At 44.2% G+C, this 20,035-nt stretch overlaps 1 protein-coding gene and 1 pseudogene across 1 annotated transcript in view; one reads left to right on the top strand and one right to left on the bottom strand.

Annotated features, from left to right (window-relative positions):
- The window catches only part of DSCAM (DS cell adhesion molecule), an 828,718-nt gene that overhangs the window by 733,458 nt on the left and 75,225 nt on the right, over window positions 1-20,035 (bottom strand). The gene's annotated exons all lie outside the window — the stretch shown is intronic.
- LOC129022726 (small nucleolar RNA U3) lies at window positions 6,987-7,061 on the top strand (annotated as a pseudogene).

The raw sequence follows: 20,035 nt of genomic DNA on the forward strand, positions 1-20,035 counted from the left end.
CTGCGACAACACCACTCATTTTTGTTTCTTAATTGTCCTGTGTCTCCTTCACACACGGAGTTGATGGCAGCCATTGCTTCAAAGAAAGATACGGCCTAAAATAAAGACTCAGGGTTTTGCTCTGCATTTCTGATTTGTTTCTCAAGTCTATGGTAAGCATTTCATTTGAAAGTCTGGATTTATAGGACAATTGAGAGGGAAGAGAGTTTTCTAAATTCCCAAAGCCTCCTTCTGTATTAAGGGAGAACAAAGCTTGAAGGTCTAATGATGGAGTTTTGCCACAAGGCATGGTGTGGAGAAGACTTAGGATATGGCTCAGGACAGAGTTCCCACAACATGGAAGAGGAAGGGAGATGATGCAGTGGGCAGGACACGGAGAGATTTGGGGGATAAGGATGAGGTTAAGATGTTGCCTAGGGGCCAGTTACGGTGGCTCATGCCTGTAATCCCAGCACTTTGGGAGGCAGAGGTGAGTGGATCATGAGGTCAGGAGTTCAAGACCAGCCTGGCCAACATGGTGAAACACTATCTCTACTAAAAATACAAAAATTAGCTGGGCGTGGTGGTGCATGCCTGTAATCCCAGCTACTTGGAAGGCTGAGGCAGTAGAATTGCTTGAACCCGGGAGGCAGAGTTTGCAGTGAGCTGAGATCACATCATTGCGCTCCAGCCTGGGTGACATAAAAAGACTCTGTCCCCACCTGCCAAAAAATAAATAAATAAAATAAAAATTAAAACGTTTTTAAAAAGATGTTGCCTGGGTTCTTGAGAGGAATCTCAGATTTGAGGGTGGCTGTGGTTTAGATGATAGAAACTCTGGATCGGTAGGGGCAGAGAAAAGGAAAGGGAAGGTCTCCCCTACCCCGAGAGGCCACAGCAGACTGAAAATGATGGAATAAAAAGACAAGGCAGAGAGCAGGACCGAGGTGGCACCCTGGGCCCCCACCGTGTAGGTGAGTTGTGTAGGGGATTCCAAAGTTTATTGATGTGAATTTAAGAGCAAAATGAGATGCTCATACATCTTCTTGAAATGAGATATTCATATAGCTTCTATGGCAGACTATTTGCAAAAAATGGCTGCAATAAATTCTCTCATCCTTCATGCATGTACTTTGCAATGTGACTTTGCTGCTCCCCTGACTTCTCTACTCCTAGAATCTGGTGTTCGCCGTGCAACTGGCTTTAGTTACAGGAATATTGGCAGATCTGATGCAAGAAGTTGGGAATTAAATTAAAACAGATAGCACTTATTTAGCAATTGCTTTATGCATGTCACTGTATGATATGGTTTGGATATGTGGCCCTGCCGAAAACTTACGTTGAAATGTCATTTCCAATGTTGAAGGTGGGGTCTGGTGGGAGGTGACTGAATCATGGGGGCAGATTTCTCATGAATGGTTTAGTGCCATCCTCCTGCTACTGTCACGATAATGAGTGAGTTCTTGCGAGATCTGGTTATTTGAAAGTTTGTGGCACCTCCCCCCTCTCTTCCTCCTGCTCTGGCCATAGGAGCTGCCTGCCCCTCTTTGCCTTCTGCCATGATTCTAAGCTTCCTGCGGCCTCCCCAGAAGCTGAGCAGATGCCAGTATCATGCTTCTTGCGCAGCCTACAGAACGGTGAGCCAATTAAACCTCTTTATAAATTACTCAGTCTCTTGTTTTTGTTTGTTTGAGTTAGAGTCTTGCTCTGTCGCCCTGGCTGGAGTGCATTGGCATGATCTCGGTTCATTGCAATCTCTGCCTCCCAGGTTCAAGTGATTCTCCTGCCTCAGCCTCCCGAGTAGCTGGGATTACAGGCTCCTGCCATAATGCCCAGCTAATTTTTGTATTTTTAGTACAGATGGGGTTTCATCATGTTGGTCAGGCTGGTCTTGAGTTTCTGACCTCAAGTGATCCACCCATCTCGGCCTCCCAAAGTGCTGGGATTACAGGCATGAGCCACCATGCCCAGCCCAGGTATTTCTTTATGGCAATGCAAGAATAGACTAATACACTGTACTAAACACTTCATATTTTAACGTCTTTTATCCTACAACTCACAGCCATAGGAGGGAAGTATTATTATTCTTATGTTATAAATGAGGAAGCTGAGGCACAGAAACATTGGTCAAAGGCCATACAGTTTGCATGTCTTGAAGGTAGTATTGCAAGCCAGGCGATATAACTCCCAAGTCTGTGCGATTTATCTCTAGAATATTTACAATTCAGCCTCTAAGGAAGATTGCCCATCAAATGGTCATATGTGTGTGTGTGTGTGTATATATATAATTTTTTATTTTATTTTATTTTTGAGACGGAGTCTTGCTGTTTCCCAGGCTGGAGTGCAGTGGCATGGTCTTGGCTCACTGCAAGCTCCGCCTCCCGGGTTCACGCCATTCTCCTGCCTCAGCCTCCTGAGTAGCTGGTACTATAGGTGCCTACCACCACGCCCAGCTAAATTTTTTTTGTATTTTTAGTAGAGATGGGGTTTCACCATGTTAGCCAGGATGGTCTCAATCTCCTGACCTCGTGATCCACCTGTCTCAGCCTCCCAAAGTGCTGGGATTACAGGCGTGAGCCATCGTGCTCGGCCCATGTGTATATATTGTTACTCTTCCGCATATATAAAAGGTCATGTCACTCAGCTTCTATGGTAGACTATTTGCAAAAAATGGCTGCAATAAATTCTCTCATTCCTCATGCATGTCCTATGCAATGTTACTTGGCTGCTCCCCTGACTTCTCTACTCCTTGAATCTGGAGTTGGCCATGCAACTTGCTTTAGTCACAGGAATGCTGCCAGATGTGATGCAAGCAGTTGGGAAGGGCATGAGCATTGTGGCTTGCTGGGACATGGGTCCACTACCCGAGTACTAGGCTAGGCTAGTCCACCAGAGGGTAAAGAGCATGTGCTGAGGCCCAGTTGTGCCTGCCATCCCATTTGAAGCCCAGACACGTAAGAGAGTCAAGAGAGAGCCTCTCCTTACTAGAAGAGCTGCACAGCTGCCCCCACAGAATCATGAGAAATCATAAATGTTTGCCACTTTGGGCCACTAAGTTTCGGCATCAAGTCTTAATTGAATCCTCCCTATGTGTGCAGTACTGTTTCATGTGGGGGAATACACGTATATCCATCACAGTGGACAGAATCCTGTCCCCCAAAAAGATAAGTTCAAGTCCTAACACCCAGTACCCGTGGATGTGACCTTATCTGGAAATAAGAACTTTGTAGATGTCATCAAATTAAGATGAGGTCATATTGGATTACAATGATCTCTAATTCAATGACTGGTTTTCTTATAAGAAGAGGAAAATCTGGACAAAGACCCAGAGAGGCAGAGACAGACCCACAGGGAGAACTCGGTATGATAGATATGACAACAGGGACTGAGAAGGCAGCCACCAGCAGCCACAGAGAGATGCGAAGCAGACTTCCACCAGGAGCTTCAGAGGGAGACCACTGTGCTCACACCTTGACTTTAGACTTCTGGCCTCTAGAACTATGACACAATAAATTCCTTCTGTTTTAGGCCACCCAATGTGTGGCACTTTGTTATGGCTATCCTAGGACATTAGTGTATATTCTAAGAGATGCAGAAAAACGGACTGGGAAAAAAAAGAAAGAGGAACACAGAATAAAGATCTAAAACTGTGTCAGGCACCTGTAGTCCCAGCTACTTGGGAGGCTGAGGCAGGAGAATGGCGTGAACCTGGGAGACGGAGCTTGCAGTGAGCCGAGATCACGCCACTGCACTCCAGCCTGGGCAACAGAGCAAGACTCAGTCTCAAAAAAAAAAAAAAAAAAAAAAAAAAAAGACGTAAAACTGAGATACAGAGGACAGGAGGTGTGGTGATTTCTGGCATAAAGTGGAAAGAATTTAGTTACATTTTCTTATTTTCTTATTTTGGGGGGTCTATTTATGGTTTTCCTTTGAACCCCGCAGGCCAACTCCAGTTTTGTCATCAGCTGCTTGCTTAGGCGAGGATGAGGGGGGCAGCTTGGTTTCTTGGGGAAGCTGGGGGCTAACCTGGCTTCTAAAAGGGCCTCTACCCCAAAACTTCACACCCCAAATGGTCTTTGTCTTCCTCCCAGTCATGACACACTTGGTTCAAGAGAAATGGGATTCTTTAGTGGGCCTGATGAAGACCCTCGTGCCCTGGCAGATGATACACAGTAGCATCTTAAAGATGTTAAGAATGACTTTTGATTTTTAGCCCTTTATCTGACCCACAACCATTTATTCTTGTTAATAGATCATCATAAACAAAGAACACAAGTGTGCTTGTGACAATCCTTAGAGTACAGGGATCCGGACTGCACAAGGCTGCCTGGAAGGGGTGTGAAATGGGGTAGTGAGGAGGCACAAAGAGCAGAGGGAGAGAAGGGTAGAGAGAAGGGACACATAGCTCCTCCCAGCCTGGGGCCTTTGCTCTTAGCCCCATCCTGTCTCATTTCTTGGCAGTGAGTCTCCCAGTCCATCCAAGAGGATTCCAGGTTGGATTCCACAGTCCCCAGGCTCTCAGCCTCCCACGTGCTCCAAGCCTATCCTGAGTGCCCATCTCACTCCCCCCACTCTCCATGACCCCACACATCATGACTCCTCCCTGCCCCCAAATTCTCCAAGCATCATGGTCACCTGGTAGCCGGCTCTGCTTTGAATTCCTCATTGCCCCTGGAATCTTTTCAGGTTGGATTACATCTTTTTAAGCCTGAATTAAAAAACCAACTGAATGATCTTTAAAGTGCACGTGACTCCCTTGTGCCCTTCTGATCATGGATAAATACGCATATTCCTGGGGGCAGCCTGCCAGCTGGCCTGCTTATCTCTCTGCCCCCCAGTCAAGGTGTCCCTGCAGGCTGATTATGCACATAGATATGGCGGGGAGTGGGCTGTCCAGACTCTTCTGTGCTGCCCTCAGTTTGTTGGGTTGGTTGCTGGGGCTGGCCTCGGAGCGCTTGCTAAAGGAGCATGAGAACCACTCTGGCTTCAGTCCAGGACTTCAAAGCTAGCTCCCCATCCCTCCTGCCATCATCCCATGAGCCTGCCCCTGGCAGTGGTCATTGCACAGCCTGGGGTACCAGTCTTTGCTTCCCTCCTTTTCCTTCCTCACTGCTACCTTCTATCTCCATCACTGTCCCAGATGAAAATCCAGCCATTGCCCTCCACACATCAAAAGGGGGAGGTGACGAGAGGGACATTCATTTTTGCCTCCATGAAGAATCAGGAGCTGGATTGGATATGTTCTTATTTATTTATTTATTTATTTATGAGACAGTCTCACTCTGTCACCAGGCTGGAGTGCAGTGGCACGATCTTGGCTCACTGCAACTTCTGCCCCCCAGGTTCAAGCAACTCTTCAGCCTCAGCCTTCCGAGTAGCTGGGACTATAGGTACATGCCACCACACCCAGCTAATTTTTGAAATTTTTTTTCATTTTTATTGTTTTAGTAGAGACAGACAGGGTTTCACCATGTTGGCCAGGATTGTCTCAATCTCTTGACCTCATGATCCACCCACCATGGCCTCCCAAAGTGCTGGGATTAAAGGCATGAACCACCACGCCCAGCCACATTCACATTTATTGATTCACTTGGCCCTTGCTTCACACCTACTTCAAATATTTCAGAATTCCTCCTGTTTTTTACATCATGAAACTGAGGCTGAGAGGGTGACGTTAGCTTGCATGGGAGCCACAGGTCATACTAAGTGGAATTTGTGTTTGATTCTGACCTGCCTTACCCTAGAAACACTGTCTTTCTGTCCAACCGCAGAGGTCCTGGGCACAGGCCACTCATGGAGTAAGAATGGGCCATTTAACAAGAATTCATAGCCACCAGCAGACACTGCTTTGCCACTTTCAAGCAGGCAAGAGTCAAGGAAGCCTCAGCAGCTGTGGTATTTTGCCACCCAGGTAGAGGAACTTTGCTTTTCTGCAAATCTCTCCTCCGGTGATCCTTGACTGATGCCTGGCTTGGCTGTGCTGTTTTTCTGGGAAGTTAGATGTTATTCTCATGCCAGGTCTTTGGCTACAGCTCATGGACTGTGTCTGGCCTCCAGAATCTTCCCCTTTCTGCACCTGGCACCAAGCCTTCTAATACATCCCTTCACCTTCCCAGCTGGGACAGGGTCCCCAAGACACCTCACTGAGAATCAACATGATCAGTCCCCATAGTGTGTGCATGTGACACTGGGGAGCCTGGAGCTGATGCACTTACTTATAATCACAACATTCCCAAAGCACAACTTGGAGTTTGGCTCTTTGCCTTCCTTCTCCTGGAATGCAACAGTCATTGTTGAATTTCTACCCTCACCTAACCAGGCAATTCCTTATGGAAAGAGCCAGTCTGGCATCTGAACTCAGTGAACGACTTCAAGTTAAACCCAAGGCTGCATCCATGATCCTTCCAAGTAGTGGACTTTATCATCCTTGAGTCTGGCTCATCACGAAGATGCAGTTTTGCTAAACCTAAGTACAGCTCTTGTTTGCTTCAAGTCTCCCAGCTTGGTACCTGTTATCAAATGTTTTTAGAAGAGAGTCTGTTTCCTTATCTTTTCTAGCTTCTAGAATCTATATGTATTCCCTGGCTCATGGCCGCCCCCCTTCTATTTTCAAAGCCAACAACATAGCATCTCTCTCTCTCTCCCTCTCCCTCCCGCCCTCCCTCTTTCTCTCTCTCCTCCACCCCTCCGTCTCTCATCTTATATTTGAACACAGATGTGCACTACAGGGAGAACATCATGTGATCATGAATACAGACATCCACCAGCTAAGGAGAGAGGACTGGAACAGATCTTTCCCTCACAGCTCTCAGAAAAAAAACAACCCTGTTGACACCTTGATCTTGGACTTGGAGCCTACAGAACTGCAGGACACAGCAAACTTCTCTTGTTCAAGCCTCTCAGTTTGTGATGCTTTCTTAACAGCCCTAACAAACTAATACAGAGAGAAACGATCCCGATTAGAGAGTGTCCTGGTACGTTTACTTTTTTAAAAAAGAACTTATCAGAAGAATACTTTCAGGGATCATTTCTATAGTTCATTACTAGAGAAGTTTCTCTAAACATGTAGAGCATCAAAACCGCACAACTACACACAAACTGAACAACCTGCTCCTGAATGACTACTGGGTAAATAACAAAATTAAGGCAGAAATAACCAAGTTCTTTGAAACCCATGAGAACAAAGATACAGTGTACCAGAATCTCTGGAACACAGCTAAGGCAGTGTTTACAGGGAAGTTTATAGCACTAAATGCCCACATCAGAAAGTGGGAAAGAAGTAAAATCAACACCCTAACATCACAATTAAAGAAACTAGAGAAGCAAGAGCAAACGAATTCAAAACCTAGCAGAAAACAAGAAATAACTAAGATCAAAGCAGAACTGAAGGAGTTAGACACATGAAAACACCTTCAAAAAATTAATGAATCCAGGAGCTGGTTTTTTGAAAAGATTAACAAAATAGATAGACCACTAATTAGACTAATAAAGAAGAAAAGAGAGGAGAATCAAATAGACACAATAAAAAATGATAAAGGGGATATTACCACTGATCCCACAGAAATACAAACTACCATAAGAGAATACTATAAACACCTCTACACACATAAACTAGAAAGTCTAGAAGAAATGGACAAATTCCTGGACACATACACCCTCCCAAGACTAAACAAGGAAGAAGTTGAATCCCTGAATAGACCAATAACAAGTTCTGAAATTGAGGCAATAATCAATAGTCTACCAACCAAAAAAAGCCCAGGACCAGACAGATTCACAGCCAAATTCTACCAGAGGTACAAAGAGGAGCTGATACCATTCCTTCTGAAACTATTCCAAACAATAGAAAAAGAGGGACTCCTCCCTAACTTATTTTATGAGGCCAGCATCATCCTGATTTCAAAACCTGGCAGAGACACAACAAGAAAAGAAAATTTCAGGCCAATATCCCTGATGAACATCAATACAAAAATCCTCAGTAAAATACTGGCAAACCGAATCCAGCAGCACATCAAAAAGCTTATCCACCATGATCAAGTCAGCTTCATCCCTGGGATGCAAGGCAGATTCAACATACGCAAATCAATAAACAGAACCAATGACAAAAACCACGTGATTATCTCAATAGATGCAGAAAAGGACTTTGATAAAATTCAAAACACCTTCATGCTAAAAGCTCTCAATAAACTAGGTCTTGATGGAACATATCTCAAAATAATAAGAGCTATTTATGACAAACCCATAGCCAATATCATACTGAATGGGCAAAAGCTGGAAGCATTCTCTTTGAAAACTGGCACAAGACAAGGATGCCCTCTCTCACCACTGCTATTCAACATAACATTGGAAGTTCTGGCCAGAGCAATCAAGCAAGAGAAATAAATAAAGGGCATTCAAATAGGAAGAGAGGAAGTCAGATTGTCTCTGTGTGCAGATGACATGATTGTATATTTAGAAAACCCCATCGTCTCAGCCCTAAAACTCCTTAAGCTGATAAACAACTTCAACAAAGTCTCAGGATACAAAATCAATGTGTAAAAATCACAAGCACTCCTATACACCAATAATAGACAAGCAGAGAGCTAAATCATGAGTGAACTCCCATTCACAATTTCTACAAAGAGAATAAAACACCTGGGATTACAACTTACAAGGGATGCGATAAGAGCTCTTCAAGGAGAACTACAAACCACTGCTCAAATTAAAAAGAGGGGACACAAACAAATGGAAAAACATTCCATGCTCATGGACAGGAAGAATCAATATCATGAAAATGGCAATACTGCCCAAAATAATTTATAGATTAAATGCTATTCTCACCAAGCTAACATTGACTTTCTTCACAGAACTAGAGAAAACTACTTTAAATTTCATACGGAACCAAAAAAGAGCCTGTATAGCCAAGATAACTCTAAACAAAAAGAACAAAGCTGGAGGCATCATGCTACCTGCCTTCAAAATATACTACAAGGCTACCATAACCAAAACAGCATGGTTCTGGTATCAAAACAGATATATAGACCAACGGAACAGAACAGAAGCCTCAGAAATAACAGCACACATCTACAACCATTTGATCTTTGGAAAACCTGACAAGAACAAGCAATGGGGAAAGGACTGCCTATTTAATAAATGGTGCTGGGAAAACTGGCTAGCCATATGCAGAAAACTGAAACTGGACCCGTTCCTTAAACCTTATATAAAAATTAACTCAAGATGGATTAAAGACTTAAATGTAAAACCTAAAACCATAAAAACCCTAGAAGAAAACCTAGGCAATATCATTCAGGACATAGGCATGGGCAAAGACTTCATGACTAAAACACCAAAAGCAATGGCAACAAAAGCCAAAATTGACAAATGGAATCTAATTAAACTAAAGAGCTTCAGCTCAGCAAAAGAAACTATTATCAGAGTGAACAGGCAATCTACAGAATGGGAGAAATTTTTTGCAATCTACCCATCTGACAAAGGGCTAATATCCAGGATCTACAGGGAACTTAAATTTACAAGAAAAAAACAACTTCATCAAAAAGTGGGTGAAGGATATTAACAGACACTTCTCAAAAGAAGATATTTACACAGCCAAAAAAAAATGAAAAAAAGCTCATCATCACTGGTCATTAGAGAAATGCAAATCAAAACCACAATGAGATACCATCTCCAGCCAGTTAGAATGGTGATCATTAAAAGTCTGGAAACAACACATGCTGGTGAGGATGCAGAGAAATAGGAACACTTTCATACTGTTGGTGGAAGTGTAAATTAGTTCAACCATTATGGAAGACAGTGTGGCGATTTCTCAAGGATCTAGAACCAGAAACACCATTTGACCCAGCAATCCCATTACTGGGTATATACCCAAAGGATTAGAAATCATTCTACTATAAAGACACATGCACATGTATGTTTATTGCTGCACTATTTACAATAGCAAAGACTTGGAACCAAACCAAATACCCATCAATGATAGATTGGATAAAGAAAATATGGCACATATACACCATGGAATACTATGCAGCCATAAAAATGAATGAGTTCATGTCCTTTGCAAGGACATGGATGAAGCTGGAAACCATCATCCTCAGCAAACTAACACAGGAACAGAAAACCAACCACCACATGTTCTCACTCATAAGTGGGAGTTGAACAATAAGAACACAGGGGTACAGAGAGGGGAACATCACACACTGGGGCCTGTCAGGGGGTGGGGAGCAAGGAGAGGGAGAGCATTAGGAAAAATGCCCGATGCATGCGGGGCTTAAAACCGAGAAGATGGGTTGATGGGTGCAGCAAACCACCATGGCACATGTATACCTATGTAACAAACCTGCACATTCTGCACATGTATCACAGGAAAAAAAAAAAAAAAACAAACTTGTTAGAAAGTTCTGTGGAACCAAAAGTACTTACTATAATTGTTGGTTTGGAGGGGCAGAGGAGGTAGGAGAGGGTGCTGAGGGCATACTTTCCTAACCAATGTCATTGCCATGAAGATTTCTGAGGTCCCTGGCTCCTTCTTCCATGCCCAATTCCTTGCGGAGAGCAACTTGGAGGCAGATCATGAAGGCACTGCCTGGCCCAGCCCCTGGCCCTGGAGGAGGCACTTCCTCCTCCTCCTCCTGCTCCTCTGCTTCTGTGGGGCCTTTTGGTCTCCATCATGCCAGACTTAGCTCATCCTCCAGCCCAGCATCTAATGTGGGTGATTTGCACCTTTATTATGAATTGTTTATTCTCTGGGGTATCTATGACCACAGTGTGCAAGTGATATTTCCATTCAAGGACCAAAGAAAAAAAATTTTTTTAAACTTTGTTTCCTGAGAGACACATTCCAGGCATCATAGAAGCAACAGGGGAAGGATGGGGGCACAGCGAGTCATTGCAGGTAGGCTACAACCCCGGGAAGAACATCCTTCACACCTGGTAACATGTGTGAGAAGGTGTTTCCTCCAGAAGAAATTAGTTCAGGGACATTTTGCTAGTAAGAGGCCAATTATCTATTTGAGGCCACCAACAGAATGGGTGTTTGTTTTAATTTCTATACCCAAAGCTGACCTCTCATTGCATGATCAGTGATCAGTGCCTGTTATTAACAGCTGCAAAGGGTCTTACTCTAGGGCTCCGATGCCCGCAGCAGATCCCCTGGATTCTCATCTCACATGTGGCTGGTCAGCTGCAGGGGAATGAGGAGCTCACCTCCGCCCTGTGCTGCTGATGGGAACGGCATTTCTCCACCCTGTGTAGCTCCGGCAGCCTCCTTCCTACCCCTGCTATCACAGCCTCGGAGGCAGGCAGGGAGCTCGTGACAGCTGGCAAGCCAGCCTCTGGGAATAAAACATTTTAGTACTTCATAAATTTCTAACAAGGTTTCAAATTGCGGCCGTTTCCCTCCTCTCAGCTCCGTCAACTAGCAAAAGGGGTTGGGGCGGGGGGAAGAAAGACTAATTAAATCTATGGTGGGAAAGCACTGCTGGTAAGATTGCTACTTATTAAAAATCATGAACTGTTAGGACCCGATTACAAAGTAAGTTGAAATTCTCCCCATTTTCCCCATATATAAAAATATAAAAGAGTCTTTCAATTTTGTATGTATTTGGTATATATATATATTTTTTCAAAGAATTAAATACATATCCTTAACAGGATAGCTGATATATGACATTCTTAAACCTAAGGGAAGATGACACATAACTAAAATGCTGAGAGACATTCAATATCAATACTGAACATTAACATTGAGGCTTGGTATCATTTACAAAGTAGTTATTTCACATTCTTTTCCCCTGGGAGTTTTACTGAAAGAAAATGCTTGCTGGAAGAGCATCAAATGGAGAAAACACAGCCTGGAAAGCCTCACCCAACTGACAATTTCCAAGTTCCAAGTTTTGGTCACCATCACTAATGTTTTTAAAAAGACCAAAAAAAACTTTTTTTTTTTTTTTTTTTTTTTTTTTTTGAGGCAGGGTCTCTTTCTGTTGTTCAGTCTGGAGTGCAGTGGTGCAATCTCAGCTCACTGCAACCTCCGCCTCCCGGGTTCAAGTGATTCTGCTGCCTCAGCTTCCCAAGTAGCTGGAATTACAGGTGCACGCCACCCTGCCTGGCTAATTTTTATATTTTTAGTAAAGACGGGGTTTCACCATGTTGGCCAGTCTGATCTCGAACTCCTGACCTCAGGTGATCCACCCGCTTCGGCCTCCCAAAGTGGTGGGATTACAGGCATGAGCCACCACTTCCAGCCAAAAAACCTTTTTTAATCTCATGATTCTTTGTTTTAAAAGAAAGGTACTTGCTTTACAGGAAATACGTAAGCCTTGTGGGTAGGGGAAATGTGGAACAGGGAACAAAAAAACTAATTCACAAAGACGTTTAATTGTCAACTAAACATGTTAGGAGCACTGTGGTAGGGGTGTGTTTGGAAAAATAAGGGGTAAGATTTTAAATAATTTCACTCTGAGAAAACCAGCATTCCTTTTCCTGCTAAAGTAAGCAGGGTTGCCTTCTTCCAGTAGTGGGTCTCACATGAAAAACTATTCAGCCTGAAATAAGGGTCGTAGAATTGGTGACTTGAGAATTGGGCAAAACTAGGGCACAGACAGATCCTGGCAGTAACTTCGGGCCCACATCCCTTTGGGCAAAACACACAGACAAGCACGAAGCAGGTACAGGACAACCACCAACTGCTGCACTGAGCATCCTCTGCGCTCCCTGCACCTTCACCTGATGCCCATTTTCTTTTTTAGCGTGAGAAAGTTGACCTTTAGGATGACATACAAAATAAGCTTCTCCAGCTAGAATGGGAGGCAAAATGCAAAGACCATGTGTGCTATTTATGTTTGAGAATGAGCCTTCCTGCAAAGTATCAGCCTGTCTTATATTTAGAACAGAGACCCCAGGGTGGGAGCAGCTCACGGCAGCTCCCAATTGAATGCCAGATGCAAATGATCACTTATTAATCCCAGCCTTGCTAACATTTGGTCCTGGGCATCACAGTTAATTGATGGGATGAATTACCATTTCTACGGATGGTGTCACCTGTGACATTCAGGATCTTTGAGAGGTAGAACCCACAGTAGTTTGACATTGCCAAGTTTAGTCAATTATGATCATTGATACATGGCTCCCCATTCTCTCTCTCTCTCCCTCTCTCTGCGTGTGTGCGTGTTACATGGTTTCACTATGAGATATACAGCATTTTATTTTGTCTACATATGCAAATGTTCAGTGACAGGGACAAAAAGAAAAAGAGAATAATGAATGTGATTAAGTAGAAAACTACTTATAAAACACTCTAAAGTTGACTAATATAGGCAAACACTGTTAAAGTCGATTTTAGTTAGGGAATCATCCAGGCATTTCACATAGCATAGGCTATAATTTCACTAAAGAAAACATGGTCACCCCTGCCTGAACCGCACCCAGATTGCACCCCAGTGGCTCTGAGCCAGGACAGGTGGCCAGTCACCTCCCTGCCTGAATTGCACCCAGATGGCACCCCAGTGGCACTGAGCCAAGACAGGTGGCCTTCCCACCTGCCTCATTACCTTACGGTGACACCTCTCCCCCTCCCCCACCCCGAGAGGCTGCAGTGTGATAATTCTGGGAAGAGCATCAGAACCTATCTGTCCTGCATGCTAATGCAAGTTTCCAAGTGATTTTATGCGCATTTTCTCATCCAATGCTCCCCACAATTACAGCTTGTCTTTCACTAAAGGAAAGCATTCTTCTCTATCCCTCCCAGTAATTCCTGCAGGGCATAACCTGTGAGGAAAAGATTAGAGATGGCTAATATTTTGGGTATAATGAATGAAACCAGCTTCAGTTTATTTTCATTAAACATGATTTCCATTTCCAGGTGTTTGTTAGTTTTGGTGAACATCACAAGATGGCCTTTCCCTGGTAAGTGCAGCAATCCATCTGTTGTAAGGAGCACCTCTGCACTCAGACCTCCTGATGTGGAAGTGCTTCAAGGTAAAAGCAGACTTCCCAAAGCTTGAATTGATTGTAATTGTAGTGAAAGTTAGAAACAAAAGCCAGTAGTTACTGGGAACAGAAGTTGAGCACCAGACCTTGGTTATAGCATAGGGGCATGGAAGATCTTACAGAACAAGAGGAAAAAACAAACTACTTTCTTTGAAAAGGAAGGTGGAGGCCCAATTGAGACAGGCTGAAATTCACCCAAGAGGGGAGATTATCAAAGAGATGCATATTGAAGATGTCCTTTGATGTCAGGGTGAAGTAGTTTGGTGACTAAAATATTAGAACTGTCTCTATAGGGCAGCTGAGGATGTCTGCTCCTATTAATCCACTAGAGTCTAGACCTGAAAGGCTCATGGGGGCCCTTCCCCAACCCTCTGCTCTCACTTCCAAGGCTGTAAGTGGCCATGATCTGTGCTGAATCTCCACTGCAGGGAACATTCCAGGACAAGGATTGACACTTACATCTCTGTGATACAGTACTTGTTCTCTCATATTCTTAATAGTTGGTCCAGAGCCAAGTATATCTAGCAAAGATGGTGCAGCACAGAAAATTGTCAGGCTTCATTTTCCATTTAGGGAATGTGGGAGCTCTGGCCAGATACCCACAGATGACCTCAACCTCAAAGCTGGCCAGATGTGCTGCACCCATGGGGAGAAGGAAATGAGGCCTGCACGCCGTGGCGGACACAGTGGGTGAAGGAGGAGATGAGGCCTGCATGCTGTGGCGGACGCAGGTGGGTGTTGTCAGCATCCTGCTATCTTCACGGTGAGAGCCCTTTCAGAGAGTCCCAAATCCAAACCAGCCTCCTTCAACCATCCCTGGAGAGGTGGATCTCATAGCATCCGCCAAGAGTCTTGTGCTCAACTGTGTATCATGACAGACTCTTTCCCTGACCAGAATTTAGGCAGGCCCCTCTCTAAGCTCTTCTCAACTAAGCCCTGACTTTGGAGCATTTTTTCTTGTCTCTGCCTTCTCCAGTTTTAGCAAGAATCCTGCTTAGTTTGGCTATCCTGGGTATCTGATCACCCTATCTGATCAGGTTTCTCCTCCTTCGCCAACCCCCAGGTGGTTGTCTGATCACCCTGGTCTGTGTTCAGCAAGAGTCATGTTCAGGTGATGTAGCCAGAATGCCCCTTACCCTTGATGTCTCCTGCAAATAATATTCCATCCACTGATCCCTGCCTCACTACCTGGCTATAAACTCCCATTTGTTCTTTTTGTATTTGGAATTGAGCCCAATCTCTCTCGCCCACTTCAAAATGCAATTGCAGGGTCTCTCTGGCTCTGAATAAAGTCTGCCTTACTGCCTTATCAAACGTCATTTTTTTTTCTTTAACAATAACACTGAACTCTTCCCCGAGGTAAAACCAAGGAACATTCTCAAAATTATATCCAATTATCTTCCTAAAAACAAAAGGGAGTTGCTGTATAACTGGTCTTCATTTCTTCCCTAGACAAAACAAAAAGTAGACTTGAACATTTCTTAAAAGACTGGTCTCCTTAAATTATTTTAGTTTCTCTTCATTTTTATCAAAATATGAAAACCAAATTCAGAATCAGTTTCTCAACTTTTCAACATTTTCTTTCTCTATTGGCATCTTAGCATCAAAGTATTAAAGTAGTGCCATGAGACTCACACCTCCAATGGCTAGGAAATTGGCCGACTTAGACACCAATATTCCACCCAAGTCTGGAACTGTAGTATACAGTGATGATCTTGTGTTGACTTTGAAACTCATCTGTAAGAGTTATTCGAGTTTTTTCCATGGAAAAAGAATGCAATATTGTCAAAATTGCTGATACAGCCAAGTCAGGGCTCACAGCCCTTACCATCTTTCAGAACAGTTGGGGGTGTAGAAAAAGAAACTACAGCCAACACTCAGCACCTGCAAATGGCCAATTGCAGCTCTAAACCTTTTTTGTGTGAAAACTCACTTAATTGTCACAACAACCCTACAGGAAGTGAATGTTATTATGGGATCCCCATCTTCCAGATGAAAAAAACTGAGGCACAGAAAGGTTAGTTAGGCAGCCCTAACCATGTGGCTGGTAAGAAGAAGGACAGAGCTTCAAACCCTGAGATAGTCAGAACCTAATTAGGAAAACTTTTTAGTTGTTACTAAACAGATGCAGAGGCATGTTGAAAGTAAAAGTAAAATGCAAAAACACAAGAGGTAGAAAGGGTGCCAAGGTGAGGAGAAGTTGGCAGTCTTTTCTTCTGGAAACTTCCAGGAGATTTAGAATGAAAGGAAGAAAGCAGCCAAGGGGATCATGGTAAACGCGAGGCAGCATGGACATGGCATAGCACCCCTAGGCTGCTGGACTCCAGGGCATGCCCAAGGGTAGCTGCAGAGTCAAACTAAACCAAGAAACAGGGCTGGGCAAGGTAGAGAGGCGTAGGCTTCATGCAGTGGGAGACAGGCCACCCAGCCCACATGAGGGACAGAAAGCCACTCAAGGGCATGAGCTTTCATTAGCATAGAACCACGTTGCCCATTTTACCAGGCATTTTCATTGAGCAGGCTATGGGCTGGGTGTCCTACAAGAAAGGCCTGGGTTCCTCTTCAGGCTGCTGTCATAACGCGGTTGTGAGCTGCGATGATTGAAACGGATGGAGGAGGGAGTATTGGGAACAAACAAGAGTGAAGGTCATCTCAAAGCACCTTTTACATTTTTCCCGAAATGTGGAGTTTTGAAAGCAGAACCCCTTGAAAACGTGTTCCTGTGCATGCTGTTCCTTCAGACTGTGAGCAATTTCTCCTCTCCGCACCTACACGGGGGAAGGCTTCCGGACCAGGTTTCTGCAAAGAGCACTTGCGTGGTTCATAAAAGCAACACCAGAACTCACTCACTCTGCCTTCTCCATCCCGCTGGGCATGGCTCATTTCCACCTTAACTGCATCTCTAAGTAAATCAAAAGCCAGCGAAAGGAAGTATGAAGATATAATGGGGAACCTTGAACAATTCCTTTTTTACTCCCAATTACTTTAGGTAAAAGTCTGAATCCAATTTGTTTTGTGATGCTGTTGTTACAGCCTCAAAACCTGTTTTGACTTGGAAAGGCATTCCAAATAGGTACACTGGGAACTCAACCTAAAATAGCCAGTTAATTTAATTTTACACGCACATTTTATTTTTAGGGAACGTGCGTATGTCGCATACAATGAAGAGGGGAAAATGGAGACTGGAGTTTATGATGTAATCTTTATGTGAATTTTATTATTTCATAAAATGCGACTATGTTCATGAAAAAGAGGCCATGAAACATATTCTCTTTTGCTACACATGCTGATAACTTCAAAGTCAGGTAGACGGGAATTGACACAGTACTTTCATAATAAGGGCTGATAAAATGTGCTATTATGTCAACACATACTTCTAGCTACTATTTTTAAATGTTTTGCTAGTAATAGGTTTAAAAAAGTGATTTATGTTTTTTTCTTTTTGAGATGGAGATTTGCTCTTTTCCCCCATGCTGGAGTACAATGGTGTGATCTTGGCTCATTGCTACCTCCACCTCCCGGGTGCAAGCGATTCTCCTGCCTCAGCTTCCTGAGTAGCTGGGATTACAGGCACCTGCCACCATGCCTGGCTAATTTTTGCACATTTAGTAGAGACGGGGTTTCACCATGTTGGCCAGGCTGGTGTCAAACTCCCGACCTCAGTGATCCACTCATCTTGGCCTCCCAAAGTGCTGGGATTATAGGCATAAGCCACCGTGCCCAGCCTGATTTAATGGTTATTGCCTATCTCTTTCCTCTCAGTTACAGGTATGTCAGACCTGTATCCTATACCTCCTGCTGTGGGTGGCTCTGCATAGAGTTCAGGCAGGTTTAGGAACTGTCTTAGTCCCCTCAGCAGGAGCCCTGCCCATGTCCCACTGCCTCTCCTGGTTTGGTGGCCTCCCCAGCCAAATTCCCTGTTCCTCTCTGTATCATACAACCTCCCCCTGCCCAAATGCAGATAACTATCGGAATGGTGGGCATCTGCTGTGCTGTGCAACGCGGTTCCCTTTGTGGGTGCTACTTACGTGAATCACGTCCTCTCGTGGCTGCCACCATTATGGACCAGGGCCCGTAACAAATTCCATAACTTCACAGGATTTGCTTTAAGAAATAACGATTGCCATGATCGCCGTGGTGGTGGACCCTGCCCTGGAGAGCTGTCTTCTGTCAAATAAAAAGCAGCTCCTGCTGGAGGCGTTGCTCACTCCCAGCAGCCCACAGTCAGTAACTGGCTGACCTAGGGGTCAAAGCATTGGCCCTATTGCCACAGGTGGATCATATCCTGCAGGGCGCTCTGTGCGCCAGAGCTAGCCTGTGAGGTCAGACAGAGGCCAGTCCCCAGCTGAAACCACATCCCTGACTTACGCAGCTCCCCACCTAACCCTTGTTCAACCAATCCTTCATCAGTCCCTCGCACGAGAACCCCCTTCTCAGGTTCTACTTCTAGAAAACCCAGCTGTTTACATTTCTGAGGGCTGCCATAACAAACTTCCACATATCTGGTTGCTTCAAACAATAGAAATTTGGTCCAAAATTGAGACGTAGGCAGTGTTAATTCCCATGCCTCTCTTAGCTTCTGGTATCTGCCAGCAATCTTTGGCATACTTTGGCTTGTAGACACACAACTCCAATTTCTACCTCCGTCTTCACATGGCCTTCTCCCTGTGTCTTCATGTCTAAATTTCCATCTCCTTTCTCTTAGAAGGACACCAGTCCTTGGATTTAGGGCTTATCGTAAGTCCAGGCTGATCTCATCTCTAGATCCTAACTTAATTACATCTGCAAATACTCTATTTTAAAATAAGGTCAGATTCTGAGGTATCAGGAGAACACGAATGTTTGGCAAACACTGTTCAACCCACTACACCAACCTAACACATTTCAGCAAAGTGCCTACAAGCCAAGGTAAGTAAGCAAAAGAAAGCACAGGCCCCTAATTTTCCCTCTGACGCCATAGAAAGGCATCTGGGCCAAGATACTGTGGTGGGCAGGCAGTGTGGCTGTGAATTCGAGTGGAAGTTCCCCTCTGCTAGGCTGCCTGCCCTTTAAACAAGGTAAGTGTGAGAGCAATCTTGTAAGTAAGGGAATAATCCAGCTACTGGGGCACCAGGCAGGATGAATTTAGATGTCAGCTGTTTGAAGCAGCTGTTTGGAAAGTCCAGATCCCCAGAATATGGAAGCCTTGAAGACACAGTAGAAGCTGGGTTCAGATGCATCCCCCCTACCCTGAAAAAGGAAGATATTGGTCCTGTGGGAAGCTGAAATTGGGTTGAGGCTTCCCCACTGGGAACAAGGGGAAGTGCCAGCTGAGATGCTGTCCAACAACCAGAAGGGAGCTTCCAGAGCACTTTAAGACAACAGTGCTTTGCACACCACATCATACAGGACAGGCGGCCTGTGACTTAGTTCCTAAGAGAGCTTTGCCCTAAGACCAATCTTTTTCTCTCTCTCTGAGATTTTAATAAAAGATGTAGAGTGAAAGAGCATAGAAGTGATAGAGGGGAAGAACAAGCATAATTCATAGTGGAAAGTGATGTGAGAGAGACACAGACAGAGGCTGGTGTGCTAGGAATCAAACTGAGTGAAGTTAATGGTTGGGTAAAGCTCTGTGGGTTGTACATGAAGGAGCAATGGAACAGCATGGGCTCCAGACTGCCCGGGAGCCCCAACAGCCTTCCAGGCTCCACTTTCGGAAAGGTACACATGAGTGACAGTTCCTTTCCTTCTTTGATGCCTGGCCATGTGGCTGATGATCCTAGCATCCTCGTTTCTAAATGTGTCTCATAACCTGCAGAGACATGAGTCAGTCTTATTCCAGTTCATCAAAATGAACCAACAAAATGTCTCATAAAAATATGAAGATAAAATTAATCTGAATATGTGAAACTATATTAAAAAGCCTAAAGTTCTGTACAAATGTAGCACATTATTAGACATAAATAAGTCATGTTCATACTGGAAGCCACATTCATCATCACTTAGTTCTGTCACTTACTTCATCATCACTTACTTCTATCTCGGTGAGTCTGAGATTCAGCTTAAACATCTTACCATGATCACGGAACAGATTCAACAA

Source organism: Pongo pygmaeus, chromosome 22 (genome assembly GCF_028885625.2).
Source record: "Pongo pygmaeus isolate AG05252 chromosome 22, NHGRI_mPonPyg2-v2.0_pri, whole genome shotgun sequence".
Taxonomy (NCBI): domain Eukaryota; kingdom Metazoa; phylum Chordata; class Mammalia; order Primates; family Hominidae; genus Pongo; species Pongo pygmaeus.